Raw genomic sequence first — 16,528 nt, 5'->3', positions numbered from 1 at the left:
TCAGGCTGGCATGGGCATTCTTGAAGACAAAATAAGCCCTTTTTCTCATCTAAAAACAGTAACCACTGTGTTAGATTCTGATAGCCTTACACAGAATACGGGTTCAGTAATTTTTTACTGCTGTGGTGCTTGCATCTGTGGAAACTGAAGTCCTCTGCCTGGTTATTCACAATTGCTTTGCAGTTGGTTCTACCTTCTGATCAGAGATGGTTCACTCTTCATCTGTTATTAATTGACTCCCTTAGTTCGGAAGGAACTGCTGCTGCTGCTGCTGCTGCGTCGCTTCAGTTGTGTCCGATTCTGTGCAATGCCATAGGCAGCAGCCCACCAGACACCATCGTCTCTGGGATACTCCAGGCAAGAACACTGGAATGGGTAGCAATTAGTTCTCCAATTCAGGAAAGTGAAAAGTGAAAGTGAAGTAGCTCAGTCGTGTCCGACTCTTAGCGACCCCATGGACTACAGCCTACCAGGCCTCTCCATCCTTGGGTTATTCCAGGCAAGAGGACTGTAGTGGGTCTTCATTGCCTTCTGCTCAGAAAGAACAATCTCCCTCAAACTAAACACACATCTTTGACACAGAAATGGATGTTTGCCTGACACCTGGTAATTTCTGGGCCCAGTCACCAAGACAAGAATTGAGAATGATAGTGCCTTCTCCTCTGTGTGGGGCCCCTTTAGTCTACTGTGTCTGCCTCCTGCAGGAGCCCCAGCCCCAACATCCCACGTGGCACCTCCAGATGAGCCCCAGTGCTAGGTTAGAGCACCAGGGGGCGCTGTGGAGCACTATCCTCCCAAAACACTCACATCCATGATGTTCCTCAGGGGGTGTATAGTTATATTTGAGCCCCAAGAAGAAATCTGAGACAGTCTGTAAGCATGTTCCTTCAGGAAATTGTTCAACATGTTTTTTTTTTACTTAGGGTATTTCTCATGGTCTTCACTTTCCTTAGAGGTATTCTTTCACTGAACATTTGACAAAGAAAACGAAGATGCTACATTTAGCTGTCAGTGATAAGGTATAACTGTCATTATGTGGCACTGTGTATTTGATAATCATTTCTTTGAGTCACTTTATTATAAGAATTGTATGCATATTCTATGGAAAAGACATAGGTTTGAATAAAGATTCTGTTCTGTAATGTTGGATAAGCCATATGACAATGTGGGGTCTCAGTCTCCCTTTCAGTAAAATGGTGGAATGTAATGATTCAAACCCTCTAAATAGCATATCTTGGGGATAAGGAAGTGATGGATATAATGATGGATATAAGGTGCCTGATAAATAGGAAGTCTCAACAATGACACTAGCATTGCTGTTGCCATCCCACTGTATCCTTCTCATAGAAGCTCAGGTAAGAAGGTAGAAGGGGGATTCCTATCCTCTTTTACAAGGGAGGAATTTGAAATGCAAGAGGTTTGTGAATTGGCTGTGGTCACACTGCTTGTCAGATATAAAACACTGTATAAGTAGCTCTCCCAATCTTTCTCCAGATTGAAAGAGAAGAGAGAGTTGGAAAAGAATCCAGGAGACAGGGAACACGTTCAGGAAATGTATAAAATTAAAAGAAAAGTGAAAAGAAACACTACAGAAAGAAATACACTCACAGAGATTTCTAAAGGGGTGGAGAGATAAACGATAGTGATACAGAGATGCAGAAACAGGCATACACACACTGAAGTAGAGAGGGAACAAAGAGGGCATGCTAAATAAAAGGTAGAAAAGTGCTATTCCACAGGACCACACCTACATGTGCATGGACTGTGCACTGAACAATTGCAAGGAGTTCCAATTTCAATAGGTCATTACGTGACTGGACCCAAGAGTTGGTAAACTATGCAAATCTAGATCAAAAACTTGGGTTCCACAGTTCCTATTGCAAGGTACTTATCAATAAGTAAGGCTTGAACTTTAAGATTGTCAGAGAAATATTCCATTCTGTTCTAAATCTGATGAGTAGAAGAATAATCAGATGAAAAGAAAAATCACAGAAAGCAAGATGATGTGGCTTACAGTCTCCATACTTACATGACTGCAATCTGAGAAGTCCAGCAGCCCGAGGAGCACAAGCCACTTCATGCTTCTTTCCTGGCTCCAAGGCCTCAGGGAAGTTCAGGTTCTTAGCATGTAGTGGTGACCGGAAACCCCTAGTTATATATGCTCTGACACGCCCTAATTTAGCCCTTTAGGCCAATAATAGGTCTGAAAAAACACAAAGGTCTCGATAAAATCTTTACCTTCAACAGTGTCCTTGGCGAGTGGACTTTGAAGCTTCACAGAATACAGAGAATTGAACTGTAATCTCTTCCTTGAAGCTTGGCTAGAAAATCAAACTGATCTGCACGGACATCTAAGAAGATCGAGAACCTTGCCTACTTGGAAAAAAAAAAAAAACTGCTAAGAACATCTTTAAAATGGATACTAAGGGATACTAAGGCTCAACCATCGTGCTTTCATGTCATCTTCATAGCCACTTCCTGAGATATGCATTGCTGTCTTCATTAGAGAGGAGATTGCTAGGAGGATCAGTTGTCAAATGGCAAAGTGAAGACTTCAGGGACAGTCCAGGGACATACAACAGGCTTTAGGTAGTGGGTCTAATGGCAGACATCAGAGGCACCTATGATGCCAGGCTGCATCAAAGATTTAGGGCAGAGCGGTACTTCAATGGCATGGTTTCAGTATTGGAAGAAATGTCATATGCATTCACAAGATATTTAATATCATCCAACAAACATACAAGGAAGAACTGTGTGCTAGGTTCTGGGTTAAAGGCTTCAAAGTCAAAGTTGATCAAGACAAAAGTTGTCTTTATCTTAAGAAAGCTAGCAGTCTAGTTCTCACAAAGTTATGGCCCCAGGAGGCAGGAGATATGATACTAGGACTAGGTTGCCATGTTGAACCCTGGGCTGCACAGGCCTTACCACTGGGAGCAGCCTTTCCTCCACTTCACCCATGCTGGAAAGCAGACCAGTTGGCCATGTTTTCAAGAGAATCAGAAGTTTGGATATTTATGTACAATCTACTGATTTTAATGTTAGAATATATATATCCTGAAAAAAGCAGTGAGAATGAAATCTCCAAAGAGATGTGCTGGAATCAGGCTTCAGTCTCTGCAGGTTTTTATTTCTCGCCTAGAGTTGGGAGTGCAGTGGGGACAGAGATGAATTTAATTCATGTTGGTTGATTTACAAAGAGACTGAATGCATACTGAACATGTGTGTTTCCTTTCTATTTATAAAGAAAGATCATCAGGGACATAGAAACCAACAAAATTTAACTGCTGAAGATAAATGGATATATTTCTGATATAATTTCCCCATAGGGTCTATGAGTTGAAAAATTTTGTCTGCCAAACCAAACATACAAAAATATAATTTTGAAATGTCTTCTCAATCAAAGAAGACAAAACAACTGTGGCAGCCAAAGTAAAGACAATCGTGTTTAAGGATGCATCCAGGACTCCCAGGGTCTATCCCTGCGTGAGATCTATCCATGCCTGTCCCTTGAATACATAGGAGCCTCTCCTGTGGCCAGGTGTGTTTAGGTGGGGCACTCTGACTTACTCCTCATTTTTGCATGTTGTTTAAATTCAATTCTGGTGGTTAAATCCCAACAAGGGGAATATGACATCACTGACAAATGAAACACACATATGCCCTTTGAACTATGGTGTTGTAGAAGACTCTTGAGAGTCCCTTGGACTGCAAGTAGATCAAACCAGTCCATCCTAAAGAGAAAAAAAAAATCAGTCCTGAATATTCACTGGAAGGACTGGTGCTGAAGCTGAAGCTCCAATTATTTGCCCACCTGATGGGAAGAACTGACTCATTGGAAAAGACCCTGATGTTAGGAAATATTGAAGGCAGGAAGAGAAGGGGAAGTCAGGATGAGATGGTTGGATGGCATCACCAAGTCGATGAACATGAGCTTGAGTAAGTTCCAGGAGTTGGTGATGGATAGGGTAGCCTGACATGCTGCAGTCCATGGTGTTGCAAAGAGACCAACACGACTGAAGGACTGAACTGAACTCAACAAATTAAGCACAAAGACTGATAAATCGAATTGCATCAAGTTGGTGACTAGCTGCCCATAACAACACATTATATAAGTGGCTTTAAAATTCAGAATTATGACTGCATTCAGAGTGGAATATCTTCTAAGGAAAAATAAAAATACTGCCCATCCAAAACAAAACCAAAAAAAAAAATCAAAAGAAAAACAGGAAAGAAATCTGAACCTATATTCAACAATTTATTGTTCCTCATAACTTCTGTTATTGTTACAGAATCATTTGTATGTTAAGAGGTAAAAGCAAGACGATAATTAAAACTAATGTTCTGAAGTAAGACTTTCAGTGGCCAGAAAAAGAGGTTCACACATAACATAAAGGACTTTAATTCAAACCCTGCTGTCTTAAATCTTGAACTAAAAGCATCAGATCATATCAGTCACTTAGTCGTGTCCGACTCTTTGAGACCTCATTAATTGCAGCACACCAGGCCTCCCTGTCCATCACCCCTCCCGGAGTTCACTGAGACTCTCGTCCACCGAGTCAATGATGCCATCCATCCTCTGTCGTCCCCTTCTCCTCCTGCCCCCAATCCCTCCCAGCATCAGAGTCTTTTCCAATGAGTCAGCTCTTCGCATGAGGTGGCCAAAGTACTGGAGTTTCAGCTTTAGCATCATTCCTTCCAAAGAAATCCCAGGGCTCATCTCCTTCAGAATGGACTGGTTGGATCTCCTTTCAGTCCAAGGGACTCTCAAGAGTCTTCTCCAACACGACAGTTCAAAAGCATCAATTCTTCGGCACTCAGCCTTCTTCACAGTCCAACTCTCCCATCCATACATGACCACAGGAAAAAACATAGACTTGACTAGACAAACCTTTGTTGGCAAAGTAATGTCTCTGTTTTTGAATATGCTATCTAGGTTGGTCATAACTTTCCTTCCAAGGAGTAAGTGTCTTTTAATTTCATGGCTGCAGTCACCATCTGCAGTGATTTTGGGGCCCAGAAAAATAAAGTCTGACACTGTTTCCACTGCTTCTCCATCTATTTCCCATGAAATGATGGGACCAGAGGCCATGATCTTCGTTTTCTGAATATTGAGCTTTAAGCGAACTTTTTCACTCTCCACTTTCACTTTCATCAAGAGGCTTTTTAGTTCCTCTTCACTTTCTGCCATAAGGGTGATGTCATCTGCATATCTGAGGTTATTGATATTTCTTTGTACCAACTAATTGTTGGGGATTTTCTCTCTGGGACTTGGAAGCAACAAACATGAAAGAATGACACTCGGACAGTCTCTTGCAAGGACTGACAAGTTTATTTCTGCAGTCAAGCCTTTTATAGAAGCAGGAACAAAGAGCTTAAAGTATATGGCTAGCAGAGCGCATATGGGGTTAACACATAATCAGTAAAAACATTTCAAGTACAGCGTGCTCTAAGTGGCTCGTGTGTTTATCCCACAACTCGTTTTCTCAAGTAACATCCCTATTTATTATTAAATCCTGATGCCGAGCATAACCAAAGACAGGAGATGTTTTTCTGTCCACAGTACACAAAGCCGGGTACTTCTGGCCCTTCGCCATTTTCCCAAGGATTTTCTCCTAATATGGCTATTTTGTACTATGCTTCCCAACACTAATTATATTCATTTTTATTTTATTTTTTAAGGAAAATGTGTACTTCTTACTCTGACCAATGTAAAGCCTACAAGCATTGACAACTTGATAACAGTGACTATTCTGAGGTCTAACATCTAGCTTCTAAATACATTTCCCATAAGATGATGCATGGATTCTTATTAAAGAGATGGCTGATTTCAGGACTGGGTAAAGAAATGCACAAAATAATTTTGGGAATTGTGAAGGAACAGAAAGCTAAGGCACTTCAAAGCCCAATGGGGACTGGACAGAAGGTTTAGGAAACCAAATGAAAAGGCCAAACATCTACCACTTTGTTGGGCAGAATGATGTTTCTGCTTCTCAACACACTGTTTAGGTTTCTCACAGCTTTCCTAACAAGAAGCAAACATCCTCTGATTTCATGGCTGCAGGGACCATCCACGGTGGTTTTAGAGGTTAAGATGAAAAAATCTATCACTGTTTCCACATTTTCTCCTTCTCTTTGCCATGAAGGATGGGGGTTGGATCCCATGATCTTAGTTTTTTAATATTTAATTTTAAGCTGGCCAAACGTGTCCAAATGTTAATAGGCAACATCTAATTTGTCACAGTGATAGTTTGCTAGGGCACCAACTCGCCATTATGAGCACTCAGAAAAGAAAAGAATAATCAATATTTAAGCTATTTTTGTATCCATTAAGTGTATGTTATGTAACTACAGACAGTTCCAGGAAAACAAGCCAGACTGTCCCTTCTGGGGGTGATGAGAGAGTGATGGGGAGCAGCTATAATACAGATGAAGCCTCACTCGCTGGCCTGCAGATCACCTCCTGCTGTGGAGATCTGGTTCCTAATAACCATGGACTGGTACTTGTCCTGACCCACTGTGCTGGTATTGTGGACTCCTGCTCTAAACCCAATAGTGAAACATTCTGTAAGGCAAACCATCCTGCTACCTCCCAGTTTCTGAACAAATAAATGGCATTAATATGGGGAGAGGAACAGTTATTTTGTCTTAAAGGAGAACAACCAAGTGCAACATATGACTACATTCTTTCAATAAACTGTGAAAACTGCTTTTTGAGCATCAGGGAAATTTGTACATGGATTGGATATTAGATGTTAATTATTTTTTTTCAGTTTAGAGTTTTATTACAACTAATCTGCCACTAGATGTTAATTTTATTGGGGACAAAACATTTTTTCACATCCTATAATTTTACCCCAAACACTCATTATGTATATTTTGTGAAATGTTCATCTTGTCCCTAAAACACTTCAGGAAAAATGAATAAGGAGTAAAAGAGAAGGAAATGATGGTCTGTCTTGATTTAAAAACAGATCTGCATAGCTGCTATGGATTGAATTGTGTCCACTCTTGACTCCCAATGTGATGATATTAGGAGGTAGGGCCTTTGGGAGGTACATAAGTTGACATGGGGTTTTGATGGTGGTCCCGCATGATGGGATTATCCTCTCCCTCTTTTTCTCTCTTATTCTCCCTCTTCCTCCTTCCCTTTCCCCACCACAAATAAGAACATATCAAGGAGAGAAAGACCTAACGCATATCAAGAATATCTTCACCGGGAACTCAGTTATCCACCAACCTTGATGTACCATAGTCTCCAGTCTATGACAACCTGTGGGACTAAGACGTTAGTTTTGTAGTTATTGATGCTGAATGATGAAATGTAGGGTTCATGACACTGTTATTTCTTATATTTGCTACGTTTGAAATAGTTTTCTAGTAAGAAGTTTATAGAATGAAGTGTCTGTCTTAGTGATACCCTGAGGGGCCCGAGATCACAGATTCAGGCAGGTCCCTGATTAGTGAGTAGTTGGAGGACCACATGCTCCTTACTACAACTCTTCTCTTGCCATCTGAAAACCTTCCCCCCATACCCAACAACCTTACCTCCAGCCCTATCTGCATCTCCATTCCCCTGTTAAGCTACTGAGTCATCTAGTTGGAGATCTTGGTTCCTCAGGACAGGGTCTGGAAAGAGAAGTAATGCAGACATTTTTAGAAAGAATGATCTGGGCAGACCCTTCCTTGGTTTTCCCTTCTTTGGTGCCATCTGCAGGTGAGGGATAGGGCCTGAGAAGAGAGGAAGCCCTAAGTGAGACTGCATGGATATTTGCAAGAGAAGGGAGGAGGAATTCACAACCCAATAACCAAGAGGTGGGCAGCTTGCACAGGACCCAGGAGGGAAGGAAGAAGCACTTGGGAAAGAATAGTGCCTACCTGAGGGCCAGACCTACTTGAGTCTTCCTGTTAAACTTGGATGTCGCTTCCTTCCTGCTTTAATTTCTACTCCAGATTTGGAGGGGATAGAGCTGCACTCACTGCTAATGAGTCATGGGGAGAGGGACAGCCTCCGCCAAGAGCCCTTTGATTCCACTCTGACTGTGGGTATCATCCCAAGCCAGAAGGCAAATGGCACATCATCGAAAAAAATGACCTACTTTAAGTAGTATTTAAAATACTACAAAATTTGTCTTAGAGTCATGGTATATCTTGTTCCCAGAGTTTTTTAGGAGAGATGATTTGTTAGCGTAATTTGGGTTCTGCTGAGGAATCTACAAGCTTCCCCATTGGTAACTTCTGACTTTTAACTACCCGATCTCATCCCACAGAACCCAAATGATGGTAAGTTCCAGTGGACAAGGCCTCTAAGGTCCTCAGTGTCACAGCAGCTGTGTGCCAAGTGGTCTACCACTCCCAGTCCTGAGCCGAGGACCATGAACATCACCAGACAGTTACGGCCCCCTGCCCACGAGAGGCAGACTCAGCTTCCTCAACAACACCCATCTCTGAGCCACTTGGCCACTGAATGGCACTGAGCTTCAGTCTGGAACAAGTGTTCGGGAGCAAGTCCAGTCTCCCTCAGCCAAGAGATGGGAAACTGAACCCTGGGGTGTATGATTCACCTTAAGGCTGCAGGTAAGTTAGTGAAGACTTGGGACCCAGGAACTCTGGTTCCTAGGCTAGGAGACTTCAAGGAAGGGAAAGATGAGAGAAAGATCAATTTCATCCACTGCTGGGTAGCTCTCAGATGTCTGCAAGCACCAGAGTGGAAATTCCATTCCCTTTGCCCCTCAAGTCTGGTTCTGATTTTATCAGCAGACCTGCCTGCATGTAGCAGCAGGAAAGCAATATTTAGGGCTGTTTCTTCTGGATTCCAGGCACAGTGGGGGAGCCTCAGCTCTAGTGACCCCAGGAGGCAGTCCTGTTGGTGGTGACTGACTCAATCCCAACTCAGAATCTCCAGAGCTACCGCTCCTCATTCACACAACACAGACCCTGGATGACTGGATAACATGCACCTACATTCAACCAGAAGCATTCCTTTCTCAACCTTCTGGTAACTTAGATAAGTGTTTTATGTTTCCTCAGGGAACCCTAGGTGAGCAAGGCTTGGGTCTGAGACTAGCCTGAATGAAACGTATCTGTTCCCACTTTAATGCTCAAAATAGACCTTGGAGATTCAAAGGCCTTGAGAGGGTTACAATCACACTTATATTTTTTCAGGACTTGACTTTATGAATCTGGATGGAGAAAAAGGACAGAAACACAGGACAAGGCTGGACATCTCTGGGTCCCAGCTGACTGTGAGTTGAGTTCCAGCCACCAGGCTTCAGAGTCAGGTGCTGATGTTATTCACAAGCCACCTTTGAAGAAGGAATAGAGGAAAGAGTTTTTGGGCAAAGAGCAGTGTGTTCAAAGAGCCATGGGAATCACCTGGGGCAAGATGAAACAGGAGTCATTACTTGTTTCTTTGCTTTATCAGTTCCTTGGCATTTCTACTCCTAAGAACAAGTACATGGAGATAGTCAGAGGCATTGGTGGTGCCCTTGGCACCTGATGCTCCTGGTAATAACCAGTTTGTGGACAAATCCCTGAGTCCAGAGCATTTTCAGCCTCATGATAGCCCCAGGTTCTCCCTTCTTGGGAAGGCTGACATGGCTAATTGCTGCTAACTCACAACTGAAGCATGGGATGAGGTCATGGTGGTTGACCTGTAGGCCAAGTTCCTAGCATGGAAGGAAAGATGGTAGTGGAAGGGTAGCCATTTATTAAGCTTGGTTACCCTGGTCCTTAGCAGGTGATACTTTCCACATCTACAATATTTTTCTCTAAGCTTTTTGTTTGGCCAAGTCCTTCTCAACATTTACCATCATCTCAAATGAGTCACTCTCAGGCTTGCTTTTCCTGGCCACTCCACTCTCACATTGGACACATTCGGGCTCATTCCAGATTGCCTGGCCCTTTAAATGTTTTTAATGATTTGGCTGACTTGTTAACCAGAAATACAGTGGCTACTGTGATTAAGGAGGCCAGAGACTCTCACTCACTTTATCAACAATATGCTACTGCCTTAAGATATCAATTTCAAATTCCCAGAAAGACTTCTGGAGAGATTGTGCATTCTTGCCTACACTGCCCCACTGTTTATAATAGTCTACCTATGGGAGTTAATCCCCATGGTCTCAAACCTAATGTACTCTGGCAAATGGATGTAACTCATGTCTCTTCATTTGGAAAACTGTCCTTTGTTCATGTAACTGTAGATACCTTTTCTCACGTTATTATTGCAACTGCTCATACAGGGGAAGCAGTTAAAGATGTGATACAACATCTCTTTACTTGTTTTTCATATTTGGGCCTGCCAAAAGCTCTGAAAACTGACAACGCTCCTGCTTAAACTTCTAAGTCTTTTCAAAAATTTTGTATAAAGTTTCAAATTAAACATAATACTGTCATCCCTTATAATCCTCAGGGACAGGCCATTGTTGAAAGAGCTCATCAAACATTAAAAATCCAAATTCAAAAACTAAAAGAAGGGGGGTTTAAGTATAGCTCTCCCCATCAAATCTCCCCATCAAACATGCTCTTTTCATAATAAACATTCTAAATACTCATCTGGATGGAACTACTGCAATGCTTCGTCCTTGGTGCCTGGAGCAATTAAATGCAAAACCATTAGTCAAATGGAAGGACCTCCTCTCAGGACAATGGAAGGGTCCTGACCCATTATTAACTAGTGGTCGAGGATTTGCTTGTATTTTTCCACAGGACACAGATTCACCAATTTGGGTTCCAGAGAGGCCAGGTTCGCGGAATGCACTTGCTCACCCCGCCCACCAGGCAGCTCTCTCCTCCGCGCCTCCAGCCTCGCCCCACACCCTCTTCGCTGCACCCCGCGACCTAGAGCATAGAAGTTTGTGCAACGAGTGAGGGCCAGAGAGGAGAGCGCACCCGCAAAGTGCCATCCAGACCAGCGCGGGGCCCGCCAGCAGGGGGAGACAAGATAAACAACGAGATCCCGGCGAGACTGACAGGGCTGCTGCAGCATGAACTCCAACCAGAAAATTATTCTGTTTTAGCTTGTCTACCCTCGCCTTATGATTTCCTTTTTACTAATAACTCCAACAAACTTAATGTACGCATGAATTATTCAGGTGGACCTAACATGGTAACTTGTGAACAATGTATGCTTTCATCTTGTTTAAACCTTCAATGTAATGTTTGCTACTTTGTGGTGTTACAACGCCCACCCTATCTTATGGTGCCTATATGATAGCTGTGGTCTTGCTGTGTTACAACAACTGCAGGATTTAATGCGATCACCACGGTTTGTGGGCTTACTTATTTTAGAAATATCAGCTTTAATAACCGCAATTACTTCTGTTACTGTGGCAGCAATATCATTGACTCAACAAGTGCATACTGCCCAATATGTTGATACCATGTCTAAAAATGTTTCTTTAACTCTAGCAACACAGAAAGCTATAGACAAAAAGTTGGAGATGAGGGTAGATGCCTTGGAAGAGGCAATTATGCATATTGGGACTGAGTTACAGGCTTTAAAGGTGAAGATGGCTTTGACATGCCACGCTGATTACAGGTGGATATGCGTGACATCTTTGAAGGTAAACGAGACAGATTATGAATAAAAAAAGATTAAAAATCATATCTCAGGTGTTTGGAATAGTTCTGATATTGGCCTGGACTTAGGGAAACTTCATAATCAAATACAGACCTTGGAACACTCTCGACTGGATTTTACCACCGCTGGAGCAGCTAATGACTTTTTTCACACCTTCTATAACTTTATTTCTGGAAAAAACATTCTGTCTAATATCTTTAGTTCTAATTTTGCTTCACATAATCATTCTTCCTTGTATTGTCAGGATTCTTCGGCAGAGCATTCAGAAGCTCACAACTAAGCTGCATCTGGTTGTTTTAAGAAATAAAAAAGGGGGAGATGTTGAGGGCCGGTGTGAGGCACTCCACCCATGGCAAAGGTCATGAGGAAGGAGGCTCGACATATGCAAAGGCGGGATCGAGCCTCAGGAGTCCCCCTGGAAATCCTCGAGCATCTACCCCCATAACCAGAGCCTGCCTACTTTACTACTTGTGCTCTCACCTACACCTCTGACTTTACAGGGGGCTGTCCCCCACCACCTCTTTCGGAGAAGGAGTTAACTTAGAGCTCCAGTTAATAATAATTCCTGGGCATGATAGGAGTGTTTCAACCTACAAACTCCTCTGAAGGTTCTCTAGCCTGCCTGACAGGCTTGTCCGGCCACATGTGATTGCTCACAGCCTCCCAACTGTGAGAGGCACAAGATGCTTTAAACCTTCTAAAAACAGGTTCCTTAGAAAAGTTAGAAAACCATTAGTATAAGTATAGTGGGCTGATTAGAAATTGTATTGATGAAGGATTTTTCATTTGTTGAGACAATGTTTGCTGCTAAGTCTTCACATCTCCTGTCCTTACACACATTAATGAATATATAGAAGAAATAAGTATTAACCTTTGATATTAATCAAGTTGGACCTTAGGCTAAGTAAATTCTTTCCTTAATTAAAACCCACTACACCCTCACCCTATAGGAATGTAACTTTATTTGGGTGGCGTCTGTTTTAAGAATAATCACCCCTGGAAAAATAAGTGTCCTGGTTGACTGACTGCTGTCACAAGAAGAGGGTCATAAATTGTCAGCAGGCCCCCTGGCCAGAAGATGATGTAACACCCCTAAGACCTCTGTATACATTTGTATGAAGCACCTGACTTTGATAAAAGTCAGGACTGCTGACCCCGCGTGACTTTTGCATAACATCTCAGTGTATAAAAGTAGACCATGGAAAATAAAGAATTGGGATCAGTTCCTCGAAATACTGGTCTCCCCATGTCTTTCTCCCTCTAAAACTCTTGTTGAGTCTCCATCTGTAGTGCAGAACCCACCAAGCTTACTAATTATGCCTGGGCTTCTAAGATCCGACTGGGGAGGCCTCAGTGTCTCCTCTCCTTCGGGAGAATGGAAGGACGCCTGCGGCCTACGTAAGTGGTGCAAGCTTCTTGTCTTGAAGTTTTATTGGTCTCCCGTGTAAACCAAGCTACTCAGCCTCTTTTCTCCACTGAATTTTCCTACTGAGCTATCCTTATTCTATTACTCTTTATATCTTTAATTAATATCTAATTGAAGCTATTGTATCCTGACCCTCGCCGATGCCGTCCCCGCTTCGAATACCCTGGATCAGCTGGGGCTGGACCCCGGCAGACCCTGATCCAAAAATTGCCTATAAACACTTCCCTCCATAAAAACAATAATTATGGTTACCAAAGGGGAAAGGTAGGAGAGGGATAAATTGAGTTTGAGATTAATATCTGTATAATAATTTATGTAATAGATAATCAACAAATACCTACTATACAGCAAAGGAATTCTGCTTAATAGTCTGTAATAACCTGTATGGGAAAAAAAAAAAAAAACTTAAGAATGAATGAATACATGTGTATGTATAAGGGAATTAATTTTCCATATAACTAATATTAATACAATACTGTAAATTAAGTATACTCCTATATAAATTAAAAGCTGAATTTTGAAAAATGTTTATGTCTAGAGACTCATGGAGTTCTTTAGACTCACATGATTCCAGATATGATGCTGGAGATGGCCGAGTGGGTGCAGAAATCGAGACATTATCTGAGGTTGCATTTTCCTGAGCTTTGGTGTCTTTTTGCTTCTAGTGTCACCTTTGATTTGTCTTTGGAGGATCTAATACAAAGGCTCTGAGACACCAGTTCAGTGTTAGCTGAAGGATGAGAGGGAGGTGCTAGTGGGAGAGTGAAATCCCAACTCCTTAGTCTTGGGTTGGGGCACGTTTGAGGCACAACTTATGTCCCAAGTTCCCTATGAAAACAGGCTGTAGCTTTCCTCTCAACAACTTGCATGACATCAGACCCAGATTGGTTCATCCTTTTTCATGTCCTGCTTGCCCTGAGACCTCACTGATTTCTCTATGAGAATATTTTTTAATATAAATTGATTTACTTCAATTGGAGGCTAGTTACTTTACAATATGGTAGTGGTTTTGCCATACATTGACATGAATCTGCCACAGGTGTACATGTGCTCCCCATCCTTAACACCCCTCCCACCCACATCCCCATCACATCCCTCTGGGTCATCCCAGTGCACCGTCCCCAAGCACCCTGTCTCATTCATCAAACCTGGACTGGTGATCCATTACACATATGATAATATACATGTTCCAATGCCATTTTCCAAAATCATCCCACCCTCACACTCTTCCACAGAGTCCAAAAGAATGTTCTATACATCTGTGTCTTTTTTTGCTGTCTGGCATATAGGGTTATGGTTGCCATCTTTCTAAATTCCTTATAAATGTGTTAATATAGTGTATTGGTGTTTTCCTTTCTGGCTTACTTCACTCTGTATAATAGGCTGCAGTTTCACCCACCTCATTAGAATTGATTCAAATGTATTCTTTTTAATGTCTGAGTAATACTCCATTATGTATATGTACAACAGCTTTCTCATCCATTTGTCTGCTGATGGACATATAGGTTGCTTCCATGTCCTGGCTATTGTAAAAAGGGCTGTGATGAACATTAGGATACATGTGTCTCTTTCAATTCTGGTTTTCTTGGTGTGTATGCCCAGCAGTGGGATTGCTGCATCATAAGGCAGTTCTATTTCCAGGTTTTTAAGGAATCTGCACACTGTTCTCCAGAGTGATTGTACTAGTTTGCATTCCCACCAGTGGTGTATGAGGGTTCCCTTTTCTCCACACTCTCTCCAGCATTTATTGTTTGTAGACTTTTGGATAGCAGCCATTCTGACTGGTGTGAAATGGTACCTCATTGTGGTTTTGATTTGCATTTCCCTGATAATGAGTGATGTTGAGCAACTTTTCATGTATTTGTTAGCCATCTGCATGTCTTCTTGGGAGAAATTCTTTTTAGTTCTTTGGCCCATTTTTTGATTGGGTTGTTTATTTTTCTGGGATTGAGCTACAGGAGTTGTTTATATATTTTTAAGATTAATTCTTTGTCAGTTGCTTCATTTGCAATCATTTTCTCCGATTCTGAAGGCTGTATTTTCACCTTGCTTATAGTTTCCTTCATTATGCAAAAGCTTTTAAGTTTAATTAGGTCCAATTTGTTGATTTTTGCTTTTATTTCCAATACTCTGGGAGTTGGGTCATAGAGGATCCTGCTGTAATTTATGTCGGAGCGTGTTTTGCCTATGTTTTCCTATAGGAGTTTTATAGTTTCTGGTCTTATGTTTAGATATTTAATCTATTTTGAGTTTATTTTTGTGTATGGCATTAGAATGTGTTCAAGTCTCAATCTTTTACAAGTGGTTGACCAGTTTTGCCAGCAACACTTGTTAAAGACATTGTCTTTTCTCCATTGTGTATTCTTGACTCCTTTGTCTAAGATAAGGTGTCCATAGGTGCATGGATTTATCTCTGGGCTTTCTATTTTGTTTCACTGATCTATATTTCTGTCTTTGTGCCAATACTATACAGTCTTGATGACTGTAGCTTTGTAGTATAGCCTGAAGTCAGGCAGGTTGATTCCTCCAGTTCCATGCTTCTTTCTCAAGATTGCCTTGGCTATTCCAGGTGTTTTGTATTTCCATACAAATTGTGAAATTATTTGTTCTAGTTCTGTGAAAAATACCATTGGTAGCTTGATAGGGATTGCACTGAATCTATAGATTCCTTTGGGTAGTATAGTCAATTCCACTATATTGATTCTTCTTATCCATGAACATGGTATATTTTTTCATCTATTATTGTCCTCTTTGATTTGTTTCACCAGTGTTTTGTACTTTTCTATATATAAGTCTTTTATTTCTTTAGGTAGATATATTCCTTTGTATCTTATTATTTTCATTGCAATGGTGAATGGAATTGTTTTCTTAATTTCTTTTCTATTTTCTCATTATTAGTGTATAGGAATGAAAGGGATTTGTGTGTGTTGAGTTTATATCCTGCAACTCTACTATATGCGTTGATTAGCTCTGGTAATTTTCTGGTGGTGTCTTCAGGGTTTTCTATGTAGAGGATCATGTCATCTGAAAACAGTGAGAGTTTTACTTCTTTTCCAGTCTGAATTGATTTTATTTCTTTTTCTGCTCTGATTGATGTGGCCAAAACTTCCAAAACTGTGTTTAATAGTAATGATGACAAGGGGCATACTTGTCTTATTCCTGACTTTAGTGGAAATGCTTTCAATGTTTCACCATTGAGGCTAATGTTTGCTGTAGGTTTGTCATATATAGCTTTTATTATATTGAGGTATGTTCTTTCTATTCCTGCTTTCTGGAGGGTTTTATCATAAATGGATGCTGAATTTTTTGAAAGGCTTTTTCTGCATCTATTGAGATAATCATATGGTTCTTATCTTTCAATTTGTTAATGTGGTGTATTATGTTGATTGATTTGTGGATATTGAAGAATCCTTGTATCCCTGGGATAAAGCCCACTTGGTCATGATGTATGTTCTTTTTAATATGTTGTTGGATTCTGTTCGCTAGAATTTTAAGGATTTTGCATCTATGTTCATGATATT

Source organism: Bubalus kerabau, chromosome 5 (genome assembly GCF_029407905.1).
Source record: "Bubalus kerabau isolate K-KA32 ecotype Philippines breed swamp buffalo chromosome 5, PCC_UOA_SB_1v2, whole genome shotgun sequence".
NCBI lineage: Eukaryota > Metazoa > Chordata > Mammalia > Artiodactyla > Bovidae > Bubalus > Bubalus kerabau.
Note: the sequence above shows the minus strand (reverse complement) of the source record.